A 25,847-nucleotide genomic window follows, 5' to 3' on the forward strand; every position below is an offset into this window, starting at 1 on the left:
TTTGGTGGCTGGTCCAAAGAAAGGCATGGCAGTCTCGTCGGCCACCATTTCCAGGTGGATCAGACAGATTGTATTACAAGCCTACACCTTGAAGGGGCAGGTGCCCCCCTTTCCGGTCATGGCCCACTCCACAAGGGCAATCGGAACATCTTGGGCCTTCCGACACCAAGCGCCTGTCGTCAAGTGTGTAAAGCGGCGACCTGGTCGTCTGTCCACGCGTTTAACAATTTCTACAAGGTAGACGTCAGTGCATCGGCTGATGCCTTTTTTGGCCGCAAAGTTTTGCAGGCGGCCGTATAGTTGCAATTGGGTATGCAATATTTTTCTTTTCCCCGGTTTTTGGGTAAAAACGCAGTACCTTAAGTTAATGCACGGTTGCATTACATTCCGCAGTTTTTTGGTGCGGTTGTGGGTAGTCACTCCTGTTGAGGGTTTTTTGGTGTTTTTTTTTTTTCCACGCACTGTTGTTTTTTGTGGGTAAAGTTACACTAGTTCCCACTTGCCATGGTGGATGAAGTTTTTATGCTGTTTTCCCACCCCTCGTTTGGCACTGCTTGGGGACGTCCCAATGGCTAAGAGAGGAGCTGTGTTGGTCGGTGAATATAAGAGAAAATAGGATTTTTTGTACTCGCCGTAAAATCCTTTTCTCCTTTATTCACCGACCGACACAGCACCCGCCCCTCCTTTTTTTTTCTCTTTATGTTATACTGCTTGTTGACATACTGATGACTGCATGGCAGGCTGGAGGGTTGTTAACGAAGGGTCCGCCCCTTTAGCGGAACTGGAAAGTTCTGTGTTTTACATAACATGTAATGCCTAGTATTCTCCTAAAGGTGGCGTAACAACCCAATGGCCAAGAGAGGAGCTGTGTCAGTCGGTGAATTGCATAGAAAAGGATTTTACGGTGAGTACAAAAAATCCTATTTTTTTCTACCTTTTTATTTTGCAGTATCCTGTGTCATTGCATCACTTCAATTCTACTTCCTTTTGAGTCTAAAAGCAGCCAGTGGGTGTGGTTATTGGAAGCTAGTGCCATCACTTCCAGGGAGGGACACTGTTCCTGTGTAGCCAGTGGGCTTATGCAGATGGGAGGAACTAATCATAGGTTCCTGCCCAGTGTTCTCTCATCAATAAAGATGTATTGTGCACCCTAATTAATGAGAAAATTAAGAAATAAAAAAAGACCCATCCACACAAGAAGGCTGGCAGGTGCAGTGCACATATACAGTATAGCTGTGCTGGACTTTGGACACATAAAGTCGCATGACAAGTCACAGCCCATTGATTTTAATGGTACCCTTTCCCATCTATGCGACTTTCAAAATTAGCATCTTTGAAAGGGTACCTGCAATACTTTGATGCTACTTTGATCCAGAGTGTAACGTTGAATCAAAGCTGCACTCAGTTGCATCAAAGTCACACCCTAACCTTAGGCTACGTTTCCACTAGTGCGACTCCAAAGCTGTGCGACTGAGTGCAGCTTTGATCCAACTTTACGCTCTAGATCAAAGTCGCATCAAAAGTTGCATCAAAGTAGTGCAGGCACCTTTTCAAGGTCGCATAGATGGGAATGTTTGCCATTGAAATCAGTGGGCTGTGACTTATGATGTGACTGTTTCCAAAGTCGCATGACAAGTTCCACTTGTGGAAACTGAGCCTTAAATTCATTACTTACGTAATGAGCAATAGAAATCGATCTGAATCCTTCCAAACTGTCAAAAATGTTCCTTTGTACCTTATTTCTTTTATATTTCTTCCCCATATCCCTCTGCCATTCACAGCAGCTGGGCCTGTGCCACACATGCCCATCACAGTGCCACACCGTGCACACAGTGGCATCCAGAAAACATGTGGTTCTACACTGTAGAAAATCTGCAGCATGTTGCATTGTAACAAGGCAATGAATGCAGGAGGCGATCATGCTCTGTGAAGGATAAGAAGGGGTGGTGCTGGGCAGGTCTAGGCATGCCTGTCTAAGAACCACAACTTCCTTTTCAGAAAGTGAGACAGCTTAGCAAATTCAGACGAAGGGTGTTAATGTTTTCGGTAAAGAACATGAAGAAGCTGATTCGCTTCAATAAGGCTTTCTAAGCTAAACCATCAGCTAGCCAGAAAATGTATTATATCAGAGATAAAGATAATTAACTTACTATTAATAGGGAAAACATTTTTTTTTGACTCCTCTTACACTTTAAGACCCCTTTCACACTAAAAATAGCGCCTGAAAAAATGCCTCATCTGCAATCCCAATGTAAAAAGCCTGAGTGCTTTCACACCGGAGTGCTGTGCTGGCAGGACATCAAAAAAAGTCCTGCAAACAGATTCTTTGAGGCGATCTAAGAGCAGTGTATACACCCCCCCTAAAGCGCCCCTGCCCATTGAAATCAATGGGCAGTGCCGCCAAATCGCCTGCAAAGCGCTTCTAAAACTACAGTAAAGCGGGGCTTTACCGTCGATACCCCCATGCTGTCGGTGTGAAATGGCTTTTAAGCTTAAAAGGTGAACACTGAAAAGACAGCATTTTAAGGATTAATTTAGAGGTGCGTGGGATGAGGGAAAAATGCACGATTAAGACGCGCTTTTGGTACACGCCAGCTGCCCCTCCTTAAGCTGCAATAGGCGGCGGATGGGGTTGTTTACATGCCATGGCCGCGATACTTTGCTTTGCACTCGGGGCAAAGTTTACCTAGCGCGTAGCTCTAGACACGTAAGCAAATGGGGAAGAGCTGCAAACACTCCACGCGGCACGCTCGTCAACAAAAATAAGGTTAAAACAGGCAGTGCTTCCTCAGGGCCAGTCAGGAGCATTTGAAATGAGATCCAAACGTAGATCAGGCTTTAGAGGAAAGGGAAGATTTAGGCATACATCTAAATCTGGAACATAGTAAACTGTGGAGAACAAAACATGAACCTGAACACAGCTGGTTATGGCATTTTTTTTAATTTATTTTCAGCTGAACTGTTCTAATCTTCTGTGGTCAGTCTAAAAGTACATGACAAGGACAATAAATATAATAGTGTAATTATGCTTAAAGAATAGCAAAGCATGAGTTTTCCTTTAAAACAATGCACTGCTTTCTGGCTTTACACTTAAAGCTGTTCAGTGATTATCTCTGGTGTGTACTGATTTGATTACAGAATTCTTAAAGCGCCATTTTGTGTTTTTTGCCGTTAGTTGTTCTAAGGCATAATATATTTTACCTTAATGCTTTCCTTGCGTTAATGTAAATGTTTAGGCATCAATGTTTTGCTCACTGTGCAGGGACGGACCTGTCAGAGCCCCGCTGTCCTCTATGGGAGATCGGACGAAAACTGATCCACCTGTCAGTTTTCATCCGTTCCCGTCCTCTGAATGGATGGCTAATGTATCGTCATATGTCTGTTTTGAGCGTATCTTATCGGATGGCAGCCGGGTGTCAGCAGACACAGCTCTTCGCTTACATCCGCCTGCCCAAAGAAGTCAATGGGTGGCCCGCTCGAATCCACCGGAAAAACGAATAGGCGGATCCGAGCAGGCCTATCGCGTGAAAGGGCCCTTAAGCTAACCTCAGCCGGTTCAGCAGGAACTGAACAATTTTTATCTGTGTGTGTATAGCCCTGTCTATTCAACAAAGGCCAGTCTAATGGTTGGCATCTGTCGAATTGTTGTGCTGCAAAACCAGCATTTGATTTGTATGTTCCTATTGGGGGTGGGCGCTGTCTCCACTGTCAAAATGCAATAGGGCAGCAGGGGGGATGTCTGCATGCATTTTACTTGGGTGGATGCAGAGTTCTGTGAATTTTTATTATTTTTGTATTATAAGGCTGTTTGTTGAAAACTTATTGCAGATTGGTCAAGGAAATCTTTTGCCACTTAGGGCTTGTTCATTCATGCTAGTCTCTGCGTTGCAACACAGAGACTGGTGTGTGGTGTGGTCTGTCTGAAATCAGTGCAGTGATGATCGTCTGATCTAGACACATTGCTCCGTTTTGCTTTTTATTTTTTAAAGTGTCACAAAACTCTCATCATAAACTATCAATAAATGGTGTATTACAGGCCGTTCATATTCACTCAGTCACTATTAGATTTGTTTTCTGTATTCTAAAAAAATAACTGCTGCTATCTCCACCTTCGGTCCTTGTCCTCAATTCTGCTAGGGATTTTGCAGTTGTGGTGGCAACTCTGCACATGCTCAGTTTTCAGTGAGTTCCTATTCTGAGCATTTCCTCCCATCACATCTGAGCAGCCCATGTGACTATAGAGTGGGCGTATACACAGTGGTAAATCACAGTCCACTCCCTCCCTCTCTCCTTCTCCATGTCCACTAACCAACTAAACCCAATAGGAGTGGGATATTACATGTAGATTAATGAAGGCTTCACCTCCCTCTTATTCTAAGACACATGTTGGAGAGGCATGACACAGCCTGTTACTGGCAGAAATCCACCTACGCCATGTTGACTTCAAATATATATTTGTATGACAACTTCAAATAGTTTATTGGTATTATTTATTTTTACTCTGTATTCCAAAGGCTGTTTTTATTTTTATTTTATCTTGAACATGTGACCAGCAGCAGAGGACTAGAAGCTCCCCCTGCTTATGTTTTCCTGCAAACAGTCTAGGAGAGAGCTGGGTCATGTGTCAGCTGTATATCGATTAGGAAAAAAGGTACTTAGATTGCCTTTCACTGCCCTGTGCTGAAAAAAGGTACTGCATACTGTATTTTTTTTTTCAGTGCACACCACCGCAACATAGTGGTGTGAACCAGGCAGATAGATAGAAGGCATTTTGTCTTGCCATGCAGTGAGATTACGCTAGAATAGCCGCCCACTGCATGTGGTGTGAATGGACTTTGTTTAACTTGGCGACAGAGTTGATTTTTTTCAAATTCTTTTAACCACTTCAGCTCCGGACCAATAAACACCTTTAGGACCAGAGGTCTTTTTGCAATTTCGCACTGCGCTGCTTTAACTGGTAATTGCGCGGTCATGCAATATTGCACCCAAACGAAATTTGCGTCCTTTTCTTCCCACAAATAGAGCTTTCTTTTGATGGTATTTGATTGCCTCTGCGATTTTTTTTTTTTGCGATATAAATGGAAAAAGAGCGAAAATTTTGAAAAAAAAAGATATTTTCTTCTTTTTGTTATAAGAAAAATCGAATAAACTACATTTTAGTCATACATTGAGGGCAAAATTTATTCAGCCACATGTCTTTAGTAAAAAAAATGTCAATAAGCGTATATTTTTTGGTTTGCGCAAAAGTTATAGCGTCTACAAACGAGTACATTTTCTGGAATTTACACAGCTTTTAATTTATGACTGCCGATCTCATTTCTTGAGGTGCTAAAATGGCAGGGCAGTACAAATCCCCCCCAAATGACCCCATTTTGGAAAGTAGACACCCCAAGGAAATTGCTGATGGGTATGTTGAGCCCATTGAATATTTATTTTTTTTGTCCTAAGGGATTGAATAATGACAAAAAAAAAAAAAAAAAATTTTTTTTACAAAAAGTTGTCACTAAATGATATATTGCTCACACATGCCATGGTTATATGTGGAATTGCACCCCAAAATATATTCCGCTACTTCTCCCGAGTATGGGGATACCACATGTGTGGGACTTTTTGGGAGTCTAGTCGCGCACGGCACCCCGAAAACCAATCACCACCTTCAGGATTTCTAAGGGTGCAAATTTTTGATTTAACTCCTCACTACCTATCACAGTTTCGAAGGCCATAAAATGCAAAAATAGCACAAAACCCCCCCAAATGACCCCATTTTGGAAAGTAGACACCCCAAGCTATTTACTGAGAGGCATGTTGAGTCCATGGAATATTTTATATTTTGCCACAAGTTGCGGGAATATTACAAACTTTTTTTTTTTTGCACCAAGTTGTCACTAAATGATATATTGCTCACACATGCTATGGGCATATGTGAAATGACACCCCAAAATACATTCTGCTGCTTCTCCTGAGTACGGGGATACCACATGTGTGGGACTTTTTGGGAGTCTAGTCGCGCACGGCACCCCGAAAACCAATCACCACCTTCAGGATTTCTAAGGGTGCAAATTTTTGATTTAACTCCTCACTACCTATCACAGTTTCGAAGGCCATAAAATGCAAAAATAGCACAAAACCCCCCAAATGACCCCATTTTGGAAAGTAGACACCCCAAGCTATTTACTGAGAGGCATGTTGAGTCCATGGAATATTTTATATTTTGCCAAAAGTTGCGGGAATATTACAAAACTTTTTTTTTTTTTGCACAAAGTTGTCACTAAATGATATATTGCTCACACATGCTATGGGCAGAAGTCAAATTACACCCCAAAATAAATTCTGCTGCTTCTCCCGAGTACGGGGATACCACATGTGGGGGACTTTTTGGGAGCCTAGCCACGTACGGGACCCCGAAAACCAAGCACTGCCTTCCAGATTTGAATATAAAATGCTACCAAAAAACCTGTTAGCGATGGCAGGGATCAGGCCTGACTCTGCGATCGCTGCAGTTATGTGTTTAGTGTTTTGTAAGTGACAGTGATCGATCGATACTGCACTTGGGTGGGCTGGGCAGAGGGGCAAAACGCAGGTGCCAGCAGGTATCTGGGCTGATCCCGCTAACAATGCGTTTTTTTGGAACCCTAAACTGCTGGGGACGCTAGTATAGATCTGATCAGATCAGATATTGATCTTTTCAGATTCTATACCACTACGGGAGGTGTATGCTTTGCGTGTGGGTGTTAGCGGTACTGGCACTAACCTAGCGCTGCCTGGGGCGACGCAGACCCTGACCCTAAAACCTAATTGATATCACCCGCCGGGTGATCAGGGGGTTAAACCTTTATTGGGTAATAAATGGTGGGTGCCCTGATGCTATAAAAAACAAACTAACCAGAGTCACCCGTAACACTTATACGGTGATCAGTGGTGAAAGGGTTAACTAGGGGCAATCAGGGGGTTCAAATTTTTATTAGGTAGTATATGGGGGTCCCTGGCGCTATATAAAAACCTGACGGGGAACCTAAATAACTAACTGGCTAACCAGCGTCACCAGTGACACTTATACTGTGATCGCTGGTGAAAGGGGGTGAAAAAAATAACTAGCTACCTAGCGACACTAGCGACACTAATGCAGCGATCAGAAAAACGATCGCTTAGTGACACTGGCAAAAGGGGGTGAAAGGGTTAACTAGCGGCAATCAGGGGGTTAAAACCATTATTGGGTAGTATATCGGGGTACCTAGCGATATAAAAACCTGGCGGTGAACCTAAAAAAATAACTAGCTACCTATGCAATCAGTGACACTGTGACTGGGGGGGGCGGGGGGTGATCGGGGGGGGGGTTTGTGTGCCTGTGTGTACCTACATGTCAGTGTAGTGTTGGTGCACACTTACTATTAGTCTTCTCCTCGTAGTCTGGTCAAAAAGACCGCCCAGAGGAGAATGACATCACTTCCTCCTTCCTGTGTAAACAATACACAGGGGAGGAAGCTTCTCATTGGCCAGGAGCGATCCAGAGGGGGTGGCCGAAAACCAACGGCCATCCCCTCATCACGGAGCGCTCCTGGACCGAATCGGACCGCCGTAAACAGCGGGAGGGGGTCCGATCGGACCCCCCACCCGCTGGAAGGCAATCACGTAAATCTACGTGATTGTGCCTGCCTGTGCCATTGTGTTGACGTACAATGGCAATACGGCGGTCCTGAAGTGGTTAATATGGAAAAGCTTGTCAGATACATCAAGTCAAGTCATCGCAGAAAATTTTCTACTCTATTCAAAAATGCATTTAATCATTCATACTTGGTATATAAGGATGACATGAAAGAGGCAAGACCACTGTATAAAATTGATGGGTTCATATGCACAGCTTTGCATATACTACAGGTACTACCCAGCTCAAAAAAGGGGCCACAAGGCCCTTGAGAAATAGTATCAGAATCTGTCAATGAAATTGAGACTAATGGAATTGAGCTAATAAAACAGAAAGCAAAAACTGGTATGCTGACAAATCTAATACTTCTACATCGCTTGTTTGACAGGGTTCCTTTAAGCATCTTCACGCATGGAATGTGGTTCAGTTGTTGCTTTCATAAAATATTTATTCATTTTGAATAGAGTACAGAAGGGCTAGAACCTCTGTAAACTTTTTATTGGTGTCAGTGTCACTGTTTGGGAGATGCATTTTGTTTTTTTTTACTTGTCTTGGTGGCAGAAGGCGCATGAACTATTTTCATATTACTGGTTTTAGTAACACTTTAATCAAGCACTTCAGAGCGAATAAACTTGGATGGACCCTTGGAAGTGTTAGGAAAATCTCAACTGGGCACAATGTAAAAAACAAAACAAAAAACAAAAAAACTAGCAGGTTCTTGAATCTTTACCTATTCTATCCAACACCAAAAAAGTTTGCTTTTAGAAAATACTATAAACCTTAATTATCCTTGCAGAGCAGTGTGGACTGTTAAGTATACACCAGATTCACACGGTCGTGACATGGTCACCTGGTCTTTACCTGGCTGTTGTCTCTGGTCTGGATGGGACTCCTCACCTCAGCCCTGGGGGAGGTGATCATCCTTGTCCCTCCTCTTCCATTTGATTTAAGGTTTGGCGTAACCATTTTGCCGTACTGTAAGTTACACACCTTTATTTTGAGAGATTGTTCTCAGTTTAAAGGATATCCTATACTTATAGATATTACTGATTTCATTTCGGGGCATTTTACTCCTGATGATTGGCATGAGCCATGACAAGTGCATCGAGTTACATCAAACTGATGCCTAGACCATTTTGGCTCACCATGAAAAATTGATTGTTAATTGTATTTTTACGAATGGATGAGTGTCCTTTTGTAACTATAATGCATATTATGTTTTATCCTATTCTGCATAACTGTTACATATGTATGCAAATGTATTACATTATACTGTGTTCTGTAGTTCATATTGACACCCTCTATAATGTGATTTGTTATTAATTTTTTTTTTAAATGAATTGAATAAGGTATGCATTCAGTGACTTGCCTCATATAAAGTCCCATTTCTTTCCTCCTTTTGTTGTAATACATATCAGGGATGGAGGCTTGTCATTGTTACAATTAGGTTGTGTTAGGTCACATCCACTATATTACTATAAACATTAACTTGAGACACTGGAGATCAGATTGACAGCTGCATTGAGCAGATATTTTACAGTTTTGCTAAGGGTTAGGGCCGGTTCACACTGCAGGCGAGGCGAGGCGACTCCGACTTGCCTCGCCGCGACCTGCCGCGACCTCAGCGGCAACTTGCAGATGACTTCTGTATAGAAGTCAATGCAAGTCGCCCCGAGGTCGCCCAAAAGTAGTACAGGAACCTTTTTTCTGAGTCGGAGCGACTCGAGTCGCTCCTCTCAGAACGGTTCCATTGTACAGAACGGGGGCGACTTGCGAGAGCGAGGCGAGGCGAGTCGTGTCGCCTCGCATCGCCCGCTGTGTGAACCGGCTCTTAGCGTTAGAGTTTTAATTCCTTCAGATGTACAGTTTAAGTCCAGTTGAAGAGATGGCATTGCTAGACACTGACCTACTTACATGTATTTCTATCAATTGCCTTCTGAGTGAATTCATCATGTAGCACAAACATTAATGAGGTCAGCTGATGGAAGGGATTTCAACAATGAATGGAAAAGCAGTTTTGTTGTAACAAGTAGGGAGGTCTAAAAACAGAAGCTCTTGTGACAAAATATTTTCTCATCATGGCCTCAAAACAACAATTTAATAGTGCCTGCTTCTCTTAGTAATTAGTGATGAATACAAACAAATATATATTTATTTAAAATATTTAATAATTAAACCAGTATGTAGACAATGCGGCTAGGCTAGATTCTAGCATGTTAAATAACTGGTGAAGATAGCAATTTATGAGAGGAAGTTCATTGTGGCTTATTGAGATGCCACATGACACATTATAATTAAAATTCCACGTTTAATGTGTAGAGCATTAAGGCACATTATCTGTGACACTCTTTCCACCTTTCCTGTATTCTAGCTAAACTTCAGTATCTGAGTGTTCTGTGTTTGAAACCATTTTTCCATATAACTTCTGCCCTGACTGTCGACTGAAAGTAGTATGTCTGGTCTGCATTTTGGTCTTGCTTTTAACCTCCCTGAACCTTTCTAGCCAAGCTTCAAACTTTAGCAGATTTCCATTCTCTCCCGCCTGACATTACTCAATTTATTAACAACTAGGGCTTAAGGGAAGAGAAGCCTCATGTATGAGGGAAGTCTCAAAACAGACACTGTAGGCCAGATTGTCAGCTGGGGGCATTATTTTTTTAGTTTGTTAAAATATTCCTCTTTCGTATAGCAAAAGGGCATACTTCATAAATAATCAGATCGGATTCACACAATCCATATTAAAAGCAAATCAATAATGTATTCTCCTTTACGCTAATAGCTTGCCATCTCCGAGTGCTGCTTGAGCACCCCAAAGTTCCTGAAAGTTAGAATTGGCATAGGCATTTCCCCCAAATACCTTTCAGTATTTCAGTTCTGTTTTAATCAGCCATCTGCTCCTCATTGCCCTTTCAATTCAATGTATACCCAACATTACTGACCTCGATTCAGCTGAAGTCCTACATTTCTCTTCAGAGAGATGGCATAATGCATGCTTGACCTTTAGCCAATGGGCTTTAAGTGTTCGCTTTTCAGAAAAAATTAAAAGTTTAACTACTGGTCCCCAGCTACACTTGCCTCTGGGGATGCTGAGCTTTCTGGGATGGACCCAAGTGATTCTGATTGGTCAGTGCATGCACAGTGAATCCATCTGGTCTGTCCTGGAAGTACTACACATGGAAGAGGGATAAGCGTGGTTATTACAAATAACCGGCCCACTGGACCACCTGCGTGGACACTGATAGCTTTTAAGTACTGGGCAATGGAGGTGGGGAGGGTGTATGGTGTTAATTTTTCTAAAAAGGTGAACTTAAACTAACGCTTTAAATTCAAAACCTGTCTCCCTGTAGGCTTGTGGTCCATTTAGGAAATTGCTGGCTGATGTGTAATGAGATGAGCGCATGATATTTATTGGCGGGGGGTGGTGGAATTTAGCATTTTAATTTATTTGCTTTATTTGTTATCCTGTAGAAATTTGTTTTCTTTTTTTTTATCAATTAACTTTATTATTTCCAACAATGCATTACACATCATGCTGTAGTACATCACATCAGTTCCACAAGAAAGAAAATGAGCTAACATTAGGGGCCTTCCGCCCGTTGAATCGCAGGGAGCCCTCTGGAACAGGTATAGACCAGGCCAAAAAGACTCCTCCACGATCAACCGGGCCAGTACTGGATATAAATATATAGTGCCAACCGTCAAATTGTCCAGCGAGGTAGCCCAATAGCTAGATACTGATTTCTACAAGTACTTCTAACTACTCACACCTGTCGCTGGTATCAAAGCATCTTTCTAAAGGAACCATAGGGCACATGGAAACAAGAACAAGGGAGATTGGAGAATCAAGAAGAAAAAGAAAAGGAGAGAGAAGTTAAGCGAAAAAGAAAAGAGGGGAGAGCAAAAGCGAGAGAATAGGAGATAGAAGGAATAAGAGAAAGAAGAGAGAACTGTTAAGAAATAGAAGAGGGACGGGGGATAAGAGGGGGGGGTGGGGGAAGGAAGAGGGGGGGTAAGCACCATGTGTGGTCGCCGCATCAAATCACAGCCGGTCCTCCCGAAGATTCCATGGGGTCCAAACCAGATCGTGGGCCTCAATCCGGTCCTGTATCCTGGCGGTCATCCTCTCCATCAGTTCCATGTCCTTAATTCTAGTATGGAGCGCACCGAGGGTGGGGGGCTGTACTTTTTTCCAATTTAGGGCAATTAGACACCTCGCCGCTGTCCAGATATGTCTTGACAGTTTCTTTCGGGACTTCGTCAATTTAGGAAAGGGGATGCCCAACAAGAAATTTTTGGGGTCCAGTGCCACCTGCTGGTCTAGGATAGTAGTCAAGAGGCGCTGGACCTCTTCCCAAAAGGGAGTTACGAGGGGGCATTGCCAGAAGATGTGGAACAGTGTACCTCTGTGGGCTAAGCATCTCCAGCATCTGTCGGAGGAGGTGGGGTAGATGGCGGTGTAGAACGTCCGGGGTCATGTACCAAAAAAATAAAATTTTATACGCATTCTCCCGGTAGAGCGTGCACATAGAGCTTTTTGAGGCCTGGGACCATATCAGCTGCCACTGCTCCTCCGTAATCTCCCCGCCCAACGCTTCCGCCCACTTGAGCATGTAGGTATGCTTGCCTTTCAAAGCTTTAGGGGGAGCGTTGATTATTTTATAAATGGCAGATATCAATCCTCTTTGGGCTATGCCCGCTAGAATTACAGTCTCAAAAGCGGAGGGCGGGGAAAAACGCAGGTCAGAGGATATGGTCTGGGCATAGTGTCATATTTGTAAATAACTGTAAAAACTCTGTCGAGGGAGGTCAAATTTAGATTAAAGGTCAGCGTATGACTGCAGTCTCCGCGACCTAGGGTCCACCAGGGTTCCCAGGTGGAAAAGATTCCGGGATGACCACGGATGCGACATCGGGTATGTCAGGCTATCTGGCACCTTAGGATGATATAAAAAGGACGTCAGGAGCGACTTATCCGAGGATAACTCATAGGCCCTGCAGGTGTGCCATAGTTCCCAGAAGTTGGGCCAGAGGGATCAAAGCTGCCGCGCTCCAGAGCATACTATTAGGGTGAGCCGGGGCCAACCAAAGTTTCTCGATTTCCGTCCATCTATTGTATGACCGCTGGGTGAACCAGGAGGTCACTGCTCGGAGCTGGGCTGCCTGATAGTACTTAATAAGGTCCGGAAACGCCAGACCCCCGTCTGAGCGGGAGGCCGTCATAACAGAGCGAGGTATTCTGTGGCGTTTGTAGTTCCACACGAAATTGAGCAGATCCGCTTGCATTTTTTTCATAAAAAGAAAAGGGGGACAAGTGGGACTTTAAACGAAGCATGTCAATTGAAAATAACAATGTATGAATACATGTGAATAAAATAATTTAGATTTAATTTATAATCAATGACCCCTAGGGGTTGTCCATGATCTGAATGCATACAATGGTGGTACAGTAATATAAATATAGATATGCACTCAATATATTTTCATAATAGTAATCAGAGAATCTGGAGTATAGACAAATCAATGGACATACATGGATGCAGTTCATAACAGAAATGCAAAAATTACTAATCAAAAATCATAAAATCACATGAATGAGTACAAACTCTATAGGACAAAAGTTGATATTGTCAAGGATTAAAATAAGCTTAGGTAGGCATCCTTAGTTTGAGAACCCGACGCGTTTCTTGGCTTCTTGCCAGTCATCAGGGGTGGGATGCATGTTTTTACTAGAAAAGCAAATAAATATGACAAATATTAATATAGGTGGAACCTCAGTTAAATAGAGAGAGTATCAAATTGGTCCACTTAATTGATAAAGTGACTTACAAAATAGCCCAAGAATTGGGCAGAACTTCCAGCAATGGGAACTGTTAGAGCTGAGATAAAACCGTCTCATCCGGGGTTGAGGCAGGGTTCAGACCATCCCCCAACAATGTCAGGGGGCAGGCCAGGGGGAACCGAAACAGACATCCTCAACACAGGTCCACTAGGTACTAAATGTATATGTGTGTTACCCAAATCTGCGAAAAAGAAAAGTGTGATGGGTCACCAAAAAAAAACCCCAAAAGCAGGACACTGAGTGTTGGATTGAACGTGTTGAATAAATATAGCTAATTGCTGAAAAGTGTGTGTGAATGAGATATACACAAATGATTGGGAAATAGGAGAAGGCTACATGTGTGTTGAATAAGTGGGAATGGATGATGGGGAAATATAAAATCATCCAATTCAAATGTGTAAAAAAATATGTGCAGTGCTCTGAATGAAACAATGTATGTGCAAAAAGGAGGGAAGAAAAACGAAACAAAAAATAAAAAAACATGAATAAAACTCTATTACCCATATGTAGAGTTAAGGAGTGATCTCTTCCTAGTGGAGCGCAGTGGAGGAGTGAACTGTCTGTCTGTCCCAGCTCATATACCCCAGGCCCTGGGCGGATCCCTGCCAGCGTCATGCATGATGTCTTTTGCAGCTGTGAGAAGATGAGGGAACACTCACAGCTGAGGATAATCCATACCTCAGTGGGTGCCCATCCATCTTAGCTGCAGCATCAGGTGGAAAGACAGAACAAAAAAAAAAAAAAAAACACAAAAACTAAACAATAGACTCCCACCTTGCAGTGTCTGTTGACACCACTCGAGGGGCCCATTTATGCATGGCGCCAATGCGCTGATATCGAACCCCACCACCCCTAGTGATCCACAAAGGGAGGTAGGGAGGGAGCTGAGCGCATCGCAACCCCGGAAAAATGACTGCAACATACCCAGCAAAAACAGCCCATATGTTCAATTGATTGATGAATAAATTCCAGGAAAAACAAAACTGGAAAAAATAATATTAAAAAAGTTCTCAATAACTGATGGAAACACATATATAAATAGTTTCAAACCGCAGGTTTATAAACCCGAAACTGGGATTTTAAATGAATAGGGATGGAGGCCCCCCCGCCCAGCGGTCACCGCACAGGCCGCAGAGCAGCCGCAGGCTGGAGTTAGCGCTGGGCCGGGATCGGAACGCTGAGTTCGGCGAGGCCTAGACTCTACACCCCGGCTGTAGGGAAGAAGGGAGCCCGGGAATACAGGCCTCAGTGTCCCCCCGTCTCCATATTATTATTATTATGTGTGTGAACTCCTAGTATGAAGTTATCCGTAAACGTCTTCTAATTGATGGGGATGGCGCTGGTGATGACCGAAGAATCAACCTTTTGGTGAAAAGTTTTATAAAATGGTGTAATTCTGGATCTCAGGAGGATGGATACACCCAGTACCAGCGGATGCTCAGCAGTTTATCGCAGTGTTCATTCTCTATGGGAAAAACTCTCCTTGTACATGACATGAACCTGCGAGAAATGGAGAACTATGAGAAGATCTACAGTGACATTGAGAGCAGTATTGCAGCAGCACATGAGAAAATAGCTGAATGCAAGAAACAGATTTTACAGGCCAAGCGGATCCGAAAGAATCGCCAAGAGTATGATGCATTAGCCAAAGTGATACAGAATCATCCAGATCGCCATGAGACATTAAAGCAACTGGAAGCATTGGACAAGGAGCTGAAGCAGCTCTCTCACACCAAGGAGAATGTTGAAGACAAGCTGGAGTTAAGACGAAAACAGTTCCACGTCCTCCTCAGCACCATTCATGAACTCCAGCAAACCCTAGAAAATGATGAGAAACTGGCTGAACAATCTCAAGATGCGCAGATGGACACTGGAACTCAATAGATGTAAACCTTGTTGTGTGCCATGTTGGTTTTGCTCCATGATTTTTGTATACTTTTTAGCATTCTGGATTTCATGTTGTAGCTGCTTAAAGCTCAAATACAATCAAAACTTTTTTTTTTTAAGTTTTGAACAGAGCAGGAAGGGCTAGAGCCTTTTATTATGTTTTACGTGTAAATGTACCCGTTTGATAAATGAGACCAACTTTCCTCTGACTACCTGGCATTGAACGCAGCGTAGAAGTAAAAGCTATGTGCTTGAAATGTTCTGTCTCTGGTATACATTTTTATGGGAAATATTTGTTTTGCTTCGGAATTCTTCTTTTTTTTTAAACATTTCAATAAAATGGAGTATGTAAGAAAAAAAAAAAAAAATGAATAGGGATATACATACAAACGAATATTTACTAAGGATAAGGATAATGAATAATTGTGCAGCATGGTCACCAAAGGAGCAGGTGTCTTCCACCCAAATTATATAGATCTAAGATTTAATTGCATTTTTTTCAGATGATGGTAAGGTATGGGGATAGGAAGGGTCTGGAACAGGTAAAGGAGTTTCGGAAGGATCGTCATTTTTACCGACGCTATCCTACCAAAGAGGGAAATCTGGTGCTTCCGCCACCGGGAAAGTAGCTGCCTGATGGTGCCATACAAGGGTGGGAAGTTTGCCTGGTATAGGGAAGTAAATGTCGGGGTAATATGTATCCCCAGATATTTCAAGGAGGAGGTTTTCCAGTGATATGGGAAAGTGGATTGAAGATGATCCACCTCCAGGGGGGGAATCTGATTTTGAGGTGTTCATTTTATAACCCGATAGGGCGCTGTAGCGATCGAGCTCCTTGTGTAAATTGGGCAGGGAGATCCTAGGCTGGGTCAGGGTAAGGATCACATCGTCCGCGAACAGTGAGATCTTGAACTCCCTATCCCTGACCGGGATGCCCCTGATATCCCGGTTCCGCCTAATGGACGCCGCCAGGGGTTCTACGCAAAGGGCAAACAGCAAGGGCGATGGGGGGCATCCCTGGCCATTAGAAACAGAGAAGGCCGAAGAAGTAGCAAAGGGGGTCTTAACTTGAGAGGACGGATTGGAGTAGAGGTGCCGTATAGCCTGCAGGAACGGTCCCCTCATCCCCATGTGAGTCAGACTGGGGTGGCCCTTCCTGTTCGCCACACTATCAAAAGCCTTTTCCGCATCCAGACTCAGGAGCAGAGATGGGATGCCCCCCTTATTCGCCACGTCGACCAAATCTATACCCTTCCTGGTGTTATCACCAGCCTGGCGGAGGGGGACAAATCCTACCTGATCTTTATGTACGAGGGAAGGGAGGACCATGTTAAGCCGCAGGGATAGGAGTTTAGTAAAAAATTTCAGGTCCGCGTTCAAGAGCGCAATAGGCCTGTAGTTGGCACAGAGGATGGGGTCCTTATCCGGTTTGGGTATCAGAGTGAGAAAGGAGTGTTGCATATCAGGGGGGACCGGGGTAGTCAGCAGGAATGCATTAAACAATCTGCACATGTACGGAAGCAATAGGGGTAGGAACGATTTATAATATTCATAGGGCAGGCCATCCGGGCCCGGAGATTTATGAGCCGGTAACGACTTAATGGTTAATTCTATCTCCTCCTCTGTAATGGGCTTATTCAAGGAGGCTAGGTCCTGGGCTCGAATGGAGGGGATCCCGCTGTCCGTCAGGTATTGTTGCATACGTTGGGAGAGCTCCGCCGGCAAGGGATCACTAGGGATGTCGCGACTGTTGTACAGCTCCTCATAGAAGCTCGCAAACGTGTCCACGACCTCCCTAGGGTGGGAGACCACAGTATTGGCCTTAGTTTTAATCTGATGCGGGGTGGACAGGAGGTTTTTATCTCTAAGTTTCCTCGCTAAAAGAGAGTGCGCTTTGTTGCCCATATCGTAAAACGTCTGCCTAATCCTCAAGAGGGTCTTTTCCACCCGGCGAAGCGCCAAATCCCTAAGCGCCATGCGGAGCTTCGTTATCTTTCGGAGGGTGCGCAAGGAGGGGGAGGCTTGCATGTCCCGTTCCAATTGCCCGAGCTCCCCTTCCGTTCGCAGTTTAGTGGCCTCGACGTCTTTCTTCAACGCTGAAGAAAGGGCCATGCACTTACCACGGATGACCGCTTTGTGGGCCTCCCACAACGTGGGGAGGGTGACATCCGGGGTTGCATTTTCGGCAAAGTAGTATTTCAAGGTCGAGACTAATTCTGCCTGGAAGGGGAGATGTTGCAAGAGGAAAGTGTTCAGCTTCCAATTATAGGGCCTAACCACAGGGGCACCGAGGTCCATCGTTAGAAGTATCGGGGCGTGATCCGACCATGAAATTGGCAGGACATGGGCACTCCGGACCGACCGCAAAGTAACATTGTTGGTGAAAAAGTAATCTATACGGGAGTGCAACTGGTGGGGGGCCGAGTAATAAGTATACTGCCTATCTACCGGGTGGAGGGCACGCCAGGCGTCGAAGAGAGCATGTCACCGGGTCAGTTGGCGAAAAAGTTTGGAGTCTCTAAGTGCTTTAGCCGAGGGCGGCCGGGGCAGCGCCACCAGGCGGTCCGCAGTAGCTGAATGGGCCAGGTTAAAGTCACCCCCCACCACTAGGTAGCCGTGGACCGATTTAAACAGTCGCAGCAGGAGTTTAGAGAGAAAACTGTGTTGACGAGTGTTCGGGGCGTATAGGGTACACAGGGTGATCGGTTCGGACCTCCATGTGCCTTTAAGTATCAGGAATCCTCCCCCGGGGTCACTGTAATGATCAAGGTAGGTAAATGGGGTTCCATGACAGATCAGGATGGCCACGCCCGCTCTCTTATGGGACCCTGAGGATAGATAGGCGAGAGGGAAATATCTGGATGCAAAAGAACCCCCCTTATTGAAATGTGTCTCCTGAACCAGGACAATGTCCGCACCTGACTGCCTGAATTCCCGCAGTGCCAGATGCCGTTTCTTGTTGGAGTTTAAGCCGTGAACATTTAAGGATAAAATTTTAGCCATCGGTCATGGTTAGAAGGTTAGAACAGCAAACAAAAGAACACATATGAAGTAGGCAATTGTTATACAACAAAACATACAACCACATGAGACCATGCACAGGCAAATCGCTCAGGTCTAGTCGGATTCCCAGGGGGCCACCCGAACCCGAGGTCCGGGTCTGGCGGCCGCATGGGAGTCCAGCTCCCCCCGTCGGACTCTGCAAGTGGAGTGGGCGGCTAGAAACGGGAGGGAGCGGAGGAGATGCAAACGCGATACCAATCGCCAGGCATCTCCTAGGGTCCCGGACGCATTGCCAATGCGTCCGGGAGGGGAGGGGGTGACACAAAAACATAAGGAAACCCACTTTCTCGGGTCTCCCACGTGTGCCAGCCTAAATGTGACATGTCAATAAGAGGGCACCTAGAGGGACGGGAAGGGGACTCAGGGGGCAGAGCATGCGGGCAGGTTCGTACTGTCCAGACAGCGGTCCGTAGGCCAACCAACAAACGAAACGGGCCTTATTCCCTTTCGCCACTTGGGCAAACGGAATCAAAAAAGAGAAAAAAGTATGAAAAAAATAGATACTGCGCTATGCTTCAGCCATGTCCTTGACGGGCAGATTTTTTTGGCGCTTCCCGGTTTCGAGGGCGTTGTCGGGAGGGGACCTTCTGCCACAGTGACGGAGGAGTGGGCTGGGTAGCCACTAGATCCCAATCCGGCAGCTGGGGAGGACGAACGCCCAATTCTTCACAGAAGGCGTGGAGGTCTTCAGGAAACCGCAAGGACGCCGTCTTGCCTCGGTGTTTAGCTGTGAGGGTGAATGGAAATCCCCAACGGTAAGGGATGGCAGCATCCTGCAAAGTGCGGAGAAGCGGCTGGAGAAGTCTACGTTTCTGTAGCGTAAGCCAGGAGAGATCCGGAAAGAGTTGGACTGGTGTGTTCCGAAAGGTCACCACCCGAGCTAGGTGGGCCTGTCTCATTATGTCCTCTTTAATGTGGAACGAAGTAAGTCTGCATATGACATCCCTGGGGCTCAAGGTTGCGTTTTTGGGGCGCAAGGCCCGGTGCGCTCTGTCCATCTCAATGAACTTGGTAGGGGGTTCCCCAAGGAGGTCATTAAATATTTCCTGCAGGATAAATTGTAGATCCTCCGGGCCGTCCGCCTCTGGTATCCCCCTCACCCTTATGTTATGCCTGCGCCCCCTGTTATCCAAGTCCTCCACATGGCGTTGCATGTCCCTCAGGAGCATTCGATGGTCGGCCCCCTGCTTTTGGGTCTTGTGGATCGCTATTTTGGTCTCTTGGATCTCCTCTTCGGCCATCTCCACCCGGTCCGCCAAGTGCTTGAGGCCGGAATGTAGCATTTGTATTTCTGCTCTACATGTAGATTTGACGTCTTCCATCAATTGCTTAAAGTCCTCTTTAGTAGGAAATGCTTGCAGGTAGTGTTGCCATTGCGGATGCATGGGCGGTAGGGATGGGCCTCCCGGGTCGCCCCCGGCTGGTTGCAGGTGAGGTGGCGGGACAGGTCCGAAACTCCCGGACCCACTCGCCCGTATAGGTGGAGCAGGTTCGTTGTGTAGATCCCACACCCCCTCCCAGGCAGGTACAGGGGACGGGGGGGTTGGACGGCTCCGTTCTTCCTCCCTCCGTCCCGCGGCACAATCAGTGGGGATCGGGGAGCCACTGCGGTGACGATGTGGGCTGAGAGCCCATGGTGAGGCCAGCCTCTGGGCCTTGGATGGAGGCGACCCGGTCCCCGGGCTTAATTCTGGCCCCAGCGGTGTAGTCCCTGGCCCCTGGTGGCTGCACACTGCTCCGTTGCCTGCGGGGGGCCGGGCTCGCGGGTGCTAGGCTCGGATGGCGTCACGGCAGGCTTCAGGCCTAGTCCGGCGGCTCGAGGCGGGGCCGGGAGCGGGTATTCACTCACCCCTCCAGAAGTCCGATCGGCAGCGCCGGAACCGGGTGGCGTCCCGGCCTCCCCGGGGACCGTGGAGCGGCCGTTCTGCTGGCTGGATGCCAGGGATGAGACCCGGGACGTCTATGCGGCCGGCGCCATCTTGGGAGGCCCGCCGGCCGGGAGATCCGTCGTGGAAAGAAAGGCCCGGAGGCCCGTCACAGGTCCCGGAGGGGCCGCGGAGGGTCCCCTGGAGGAGGCAGAGCGGGTAGCCCTCGATCTGCCCATCGGATGGCGGTGGATTGTCCCTCAAGGTGCCGGTGGAGCTGAGCTGGTGGGAGAGCGAATGGCTTAAGCGTCCATTCGCCTCGACTTCCGGTCACGCCCCCAGAAATTTGTTTTCTAATTGACTGCCTGGTTTTACTTCTGTATCTCCAACTTTTAAAAATGTATTTGAAAATCACTTGTTAAAGACAGGTTCAAATAAAAAAATCTGCAATACACATCCCCCTCTCCATTGCTGTCCACAGACTCGCATTGAAGTCCAGGACCACTGTTCCTCTGGGTTGAATGTCGGCCAGTGCCAATCAACTCTTTTCTTGTGAGCCCACATGGACACACCCTCTGGGTTGCATTACCATGTCTTCTAAGCTCACAGCAAAATACTTTAGACAGGAATGCTCTTTCATATTAACGATTTCCCATCCCCACCGCTGGAAGAAAGAGGAACCTGGAACTTCATCTGATTGTCCCAAGACTGCTAAACCTAAATTGACTATGTCACTAGAGTGTCCAAAATAAAGTAACAGCTTGTAAAAGGCAACTCTGTACATTTCTTTTTACAGGCTCTTGTCTTAAAACTACACTGCATAGTAGGTTTGAAGCTGCTTCCAGTATCTTACACTTTCGGTTGCTGCAAATACCCCCCAAGTTTTGCACTGTTTTCTGCCATTAGTAATTTATTTTTGTTAACTGGAGATGTGGTTTAAGGTCCTAGCAATGGTGTACCAATAGGGAAAAAAAAATAGTTTTTCAGATTTGTTGGCTCTGTGGGTCCTGTGATATACACTTGATTTTGTTTTTGCAGACTCATCAAAACTATTGTAAATTGGAACCCTAAGTGCCGGTTCACACAGGGGCGACTCAGATCCGACTTCAAGTCACCTCAGGTCGCACAACATGTAGAAATTAATGTAAGTGAATGAGAGCCGTCTTAGGGCCGGTTCACACTGCGAGCCGCGGCGAGGCGTCTCCGACTTCCTCGCCGCGACTTGCAGGGGGGGTCAGCGGCGACTTGCAGAGGACTTCTGCATAGAAGTCAATGCAAGTCGCCCCCGAAGTCGCCCCGAAGTAGTACAGGAACCTTTTTTCTGAGTCGGAGCGACTCGAGTCGCTCCTCTCAGAACGGTTCCATTGTACTCAATGGGGACAACTTGCGGGAGCGAGGCGAGGCGAGCCGTGTCGCCTCGCGCCGCAGTGTGAACCGGCCCTTAATGCACACTACTGACGTCGTTCCGACTTCAGAAAAGGTTCCTGTACTACTTCTATCCGACTTGTAGGCGACTGGTACCCATTGATTTCAATGGAGGTCGCCTCCATGTCGGATCTCCGTCTATACAGAGGCGACTCTCAGAGAATTATCAGCTCTCAAAAGGAGTTCCCCCCTGAGAGCTCATTCTTTGATTGGCCACGGCAAGTCGCCTGGCCTGGGGCGACTTAAAGTAGTGTTGTAAGTCGCGTCCAAGTCGCGTCAAGTCGCGTCAGGTCAAGTCACGTCAAGTCACATCCAAGTTGCCTCCAAAAGTCGTGTTGCCCCTGTGTGAACTGAGCCTTAGAGGCTCGGTTCACACAGGGGCGACACGACTTCAGGACGACTTTGTGAGGCAACTTGGAGACGACTTGAACACGACTTAGACACAACCTGGGGCGACTTAGAAGTCGCCCCAGGCCAGGCGACTTTTGCCGTGGCCAATCAGAGAATGAGCTCTGAAGGGGGAACTCCACGCCAAATTTATGAAAAAAATTTGGCCTGGGTTCCCCCTCCGAGAGCATACCAGGCCCTTAGGTCTGGTATGGATTCCAAGGGGAACCCCCTACGCCGAAAAAACGGCGTGGGGGTCCCCCCCAGATCCATACCAGACCCTTATCCGAGCACGCTACCTGGCCGGCCAGGAAAGGGGGTGGGGACGAGCGGGCGGCCCCCCCCCTCCTGAGCCGTACTAGGCCGCGTGCCCTCAACATGGGGGGGTGCCTTGGGGGAGGGGGGGCGTGAGGCCCCCCCACCCCAAAGCACCTTGTCCCCATGTTGATGAGGACAAGGGCCTCTTCCCGCCAACCCTGGCCGTTGGTTGTCGGGGTCTGCGGGCGGGGGGCTCATCGGAATCCGGGAGCCCCCCGCCCACAGACACCGACAACCAACGGCCAGGGTTGTCGGGAAGAGGCCCTTGTCCTAATCAACATGGGGACAAGGTGCTTTGGGGTGGGAGGGCCGCACGCCCCCCTCCCCCAAGGCACCCCCCATGTTGAGGGCACGCGGCCTGGTACAGCTCAGGAGGGGGGGCGCCCGCTCGTCCCCACCCCCTTTCCTGGCCGGCCGGGTAGCGTGCTCGGATAAGGGTCTGGTATGGATCTGGGGGGGACCCCCACACCGTTTTTTCGGCGTAGGGGGTTCCCCTTGGAATCCTTACCAGACCTAAGGGCCTGGTATGCTCTCAGAGGGGGAACCCAAGCCAAATTTTTTTCATAAATTTGGCGTGGAGTTCCCCCTTCAGAGCTAATAATTCTGTCAAAGTCGCCTCTGTATATACAGAGATCCGACTTGGAGGCGACCTCCATTGAAATCAATGGGTACAAGTCGCCTACAAGTCGGATTGAAGTAGTACAGGAACTTCTTTTGAAGTCGGAGCGACTTCAGTAGCGTGCATTCAGACGGCTCTCATTCACTTACATTGATTTTTAAATGTTGTCCGACCTGAGGCAACTAGGGGCGACCTGAAGTCGGATCTGAGTCGCCCCTGTGTGAACCGAGCCTTATTGTTATACACAAGTATTTACTAAGTTTTGTAGAAATTATTTATCTTTATAGCCTATTCTTCTAACCCAGCATTTATAATCTTCTAATTTCTAATCTAAGCAAGTAAATATATTACCGGTAACTGTTTTATTCTTTTGCTGTCACCCTACATGGCAAAGCTCAAATGGAACGAATTGGAAAACCTCTGGAAAGGTCTTTTAATTTTTTTACCCTTTGCTTTTTTGTTAATTAAGGGAAAGAGCCAGTCTAATCCAGGTGGCATTCCTAAGATCTAAAATAATGGTCTAACTGAAAGGACCGCTTGATGTATACCTGCTAGTTTTCTAAATGTTTCTAGCTAAATGCTGTTCCTATTAAAAAGATTTACTCGCATGCACAGACACATTGTAAAATGTTTCCAACTGCTACAACTTGTTAAAACAAAGGGATTTCAACTTTTGGCAAGACTGTATTTCTACTCTAAAATGGATGATGTGCGCTTTACACCTATCCTAAGCATTTTTATGAAGAACCTGAGAAACAAATTTTAAATACTCCCATTGACTGTCAAGGCATTTCTTTGCATTAGAGTGATTGTAAGCCCAATTCATGAAATCTGACCTGGGCACATATAAACACTGGATCAGCGACCCATCCCCCCCACTTTCACCTGGAACCAGTATCAATAAGGGACCTGGAAATTAGTATCTCTGGCTTCACAAGGTAAGGAGAAAAAAAATGCATGGCAGGATGGGCTAAAAATTGTTTAGCCTGAGATGGGGCTTTAACATTGCGCAGACATCTGAAACCCTTACCTAGCCACGTACGGGACCCCGAAAACCAAGCATTGCCTTCAGGATTTAAATATAAAACGCTACCAAAAAAACTGTTAGCGATCGCAGGGATCAGGCCTGACTCTGCGAACGCTGCAGTTATGTGTTTAGTGTTTTGTAAGTGACAGTGATCGATACTGCACTTGGGTGGGCTGGGCGGAGGGGCAAAACGCAGGTGCTAGCAGGTATCTGGGCTGATCCCGCTAACAATGCGTTTTTTGGAACCTTAAACTGCTGGGGACGCTAGTATAGATCTGATCAGATATTCATCTGTTCAGATACTATACCACTACAGGAGGTGTATGCTTTGCGCGTGGGTGTTAGCAGTACTGGCACTAACCTAGCGATGCCTGGGGCGACGCAGACCCTGACCCTAAAACCTAATTGATATCACCCTCCAGGTGATCAGGGGGTTAAACCTTTATTGGGTAATAAATGGTGGGTGCCCTGATGTTATAAAAAGCAAACTAACTAAGCAGAGTCACCCGTAACACTTATACGGTGATCACTGGTGAAAGGGTTAACTAGGGGCAATCAGGGGGTTAAAATCTTTATTACGTAGTATATGGGGGTCCCTGATGCTATATAAAAACCTGACGGGGAACCTAAATAACTAACTGGCTAGCCAGCGTCACCAGTGGCACTTATACGGTGATCGCTGGTGAAAGGGTTAACTAGGGGCAATCAGGGGGTTAAAACCATTATTGGGTAGTATGTGGGGGTACCTAGTGCTATAAAAACCTGGCGGTGAACCTAAAAAAATAACTAGCTACCTAGCGGCACCAGTAACACTAATGCAGCCATCAGAAAAAGATTGCTTAGTGACACTGGCAAAAGGGGGTGAAAGGGTTAACTAGGGGCAATCAGGGGGTTAAAACCATTATTGGGTAGTATATGGGGGTACCTAGCGCTATAAAAATCTGGCGGTGAACCTAAAAAAATAACTAGCTACCTAGCGGCACCAGTGACACTAATGCAGCGATCAGAAAAATGATCGCTTAGTGACACTGGCAAAAGGGGGTGAAATGGTTAACTCTAGGGGCAATCGGGGGGTTAAACCTTTATAGGGGGGGGTAGGGGGCTACCCTGGACCTAACACTAACTGCCCTGACAGTTTTTTACTGTCACAACTTACACTAAATGCAGTGATCAGTAAAAAAATGATCACTGCAATCAGTGACACTGTGACTGGGAGGGGGGGTGTGATCGGGGGGTAATTTGTGTGCCTATGTGTACCTACATGTCAGTGTAGTGTTGGTGCACTTAATATTGTGTTCTCCTCGCAGTCCGGTCAAAAAGACCGCCCCGAGGAGAATGACATCACTTCCTCCCTGCCTGTGTTTACACTACACAGGCGGGGGAAGCTTCTCATTCGCCAGGAGCGATCGAGAGGGGATGGCCAGAAACCAACGGCCATCCTCTCATCCCGGATCGCTCCTGAAGCGAAACGGACCACCGCAGCCAGCGGGAGGGGCGACACGACTTCAGGACGACTTTGTGAGGCAACTTGGAGACGACTTGAACACGACTTAGACACAACCTGGGGCGAAAAGACGGCTACAGCGCGGACGCTAAGTGCCGGGAGGGTGTCCCTGGACGTCCTCCTGTTTACTTCCCCTCTGCACGCTCCCTTGGACGCAGCCAATCACAGATCATGCTAAATGGGCAATCACAGCGGCCATTTAGCACTCGATCGGCCTGTCCAATGAGAGGTGATCTCGTATGTAAACATATGAGATCATCTCTCATCGCCG

General features: G+C 46.5%; 1 protein-coding gene and 1 pseudogene across 5 annotated transcripts in view; both read left to right on the forward strand.

Moving 5' to 3' along the window:
• The window catches only part of USP54 (ubiquitin specific peptidase 54), a 260,296-nt gene that overhangs the window by 107,932 nt on the left and 126,517 nt on the right, over positions 1–25,847 (forward strand). The gene's annotated exons all lie outside the window — the stretch shown is intronic.
• LOC143930312 (THO complex subunit 7 homolog pseudogene) lies at positions 14,755–15,625 on the forward strand (annotated as a pseudogene).

The sequence above is a fragment of the Lithobates pipiens genome, unplaced genomic scaffold, assembly GCF_037356315.1.
Source record: "Lithobates pipiens isolate NorthernLeopardFrog02 unplaced genomic scaffold, aLitPip1_a1.2 Scaffold_25, whole genome shotgun sequence".
Classification (NCBI taxonomy): domain Eukaryota; kingdom Metazoa; phylum Chordata; class Amphibia; order Anura; family Ranidae; genus Lithobates; species Lithobates pipiens.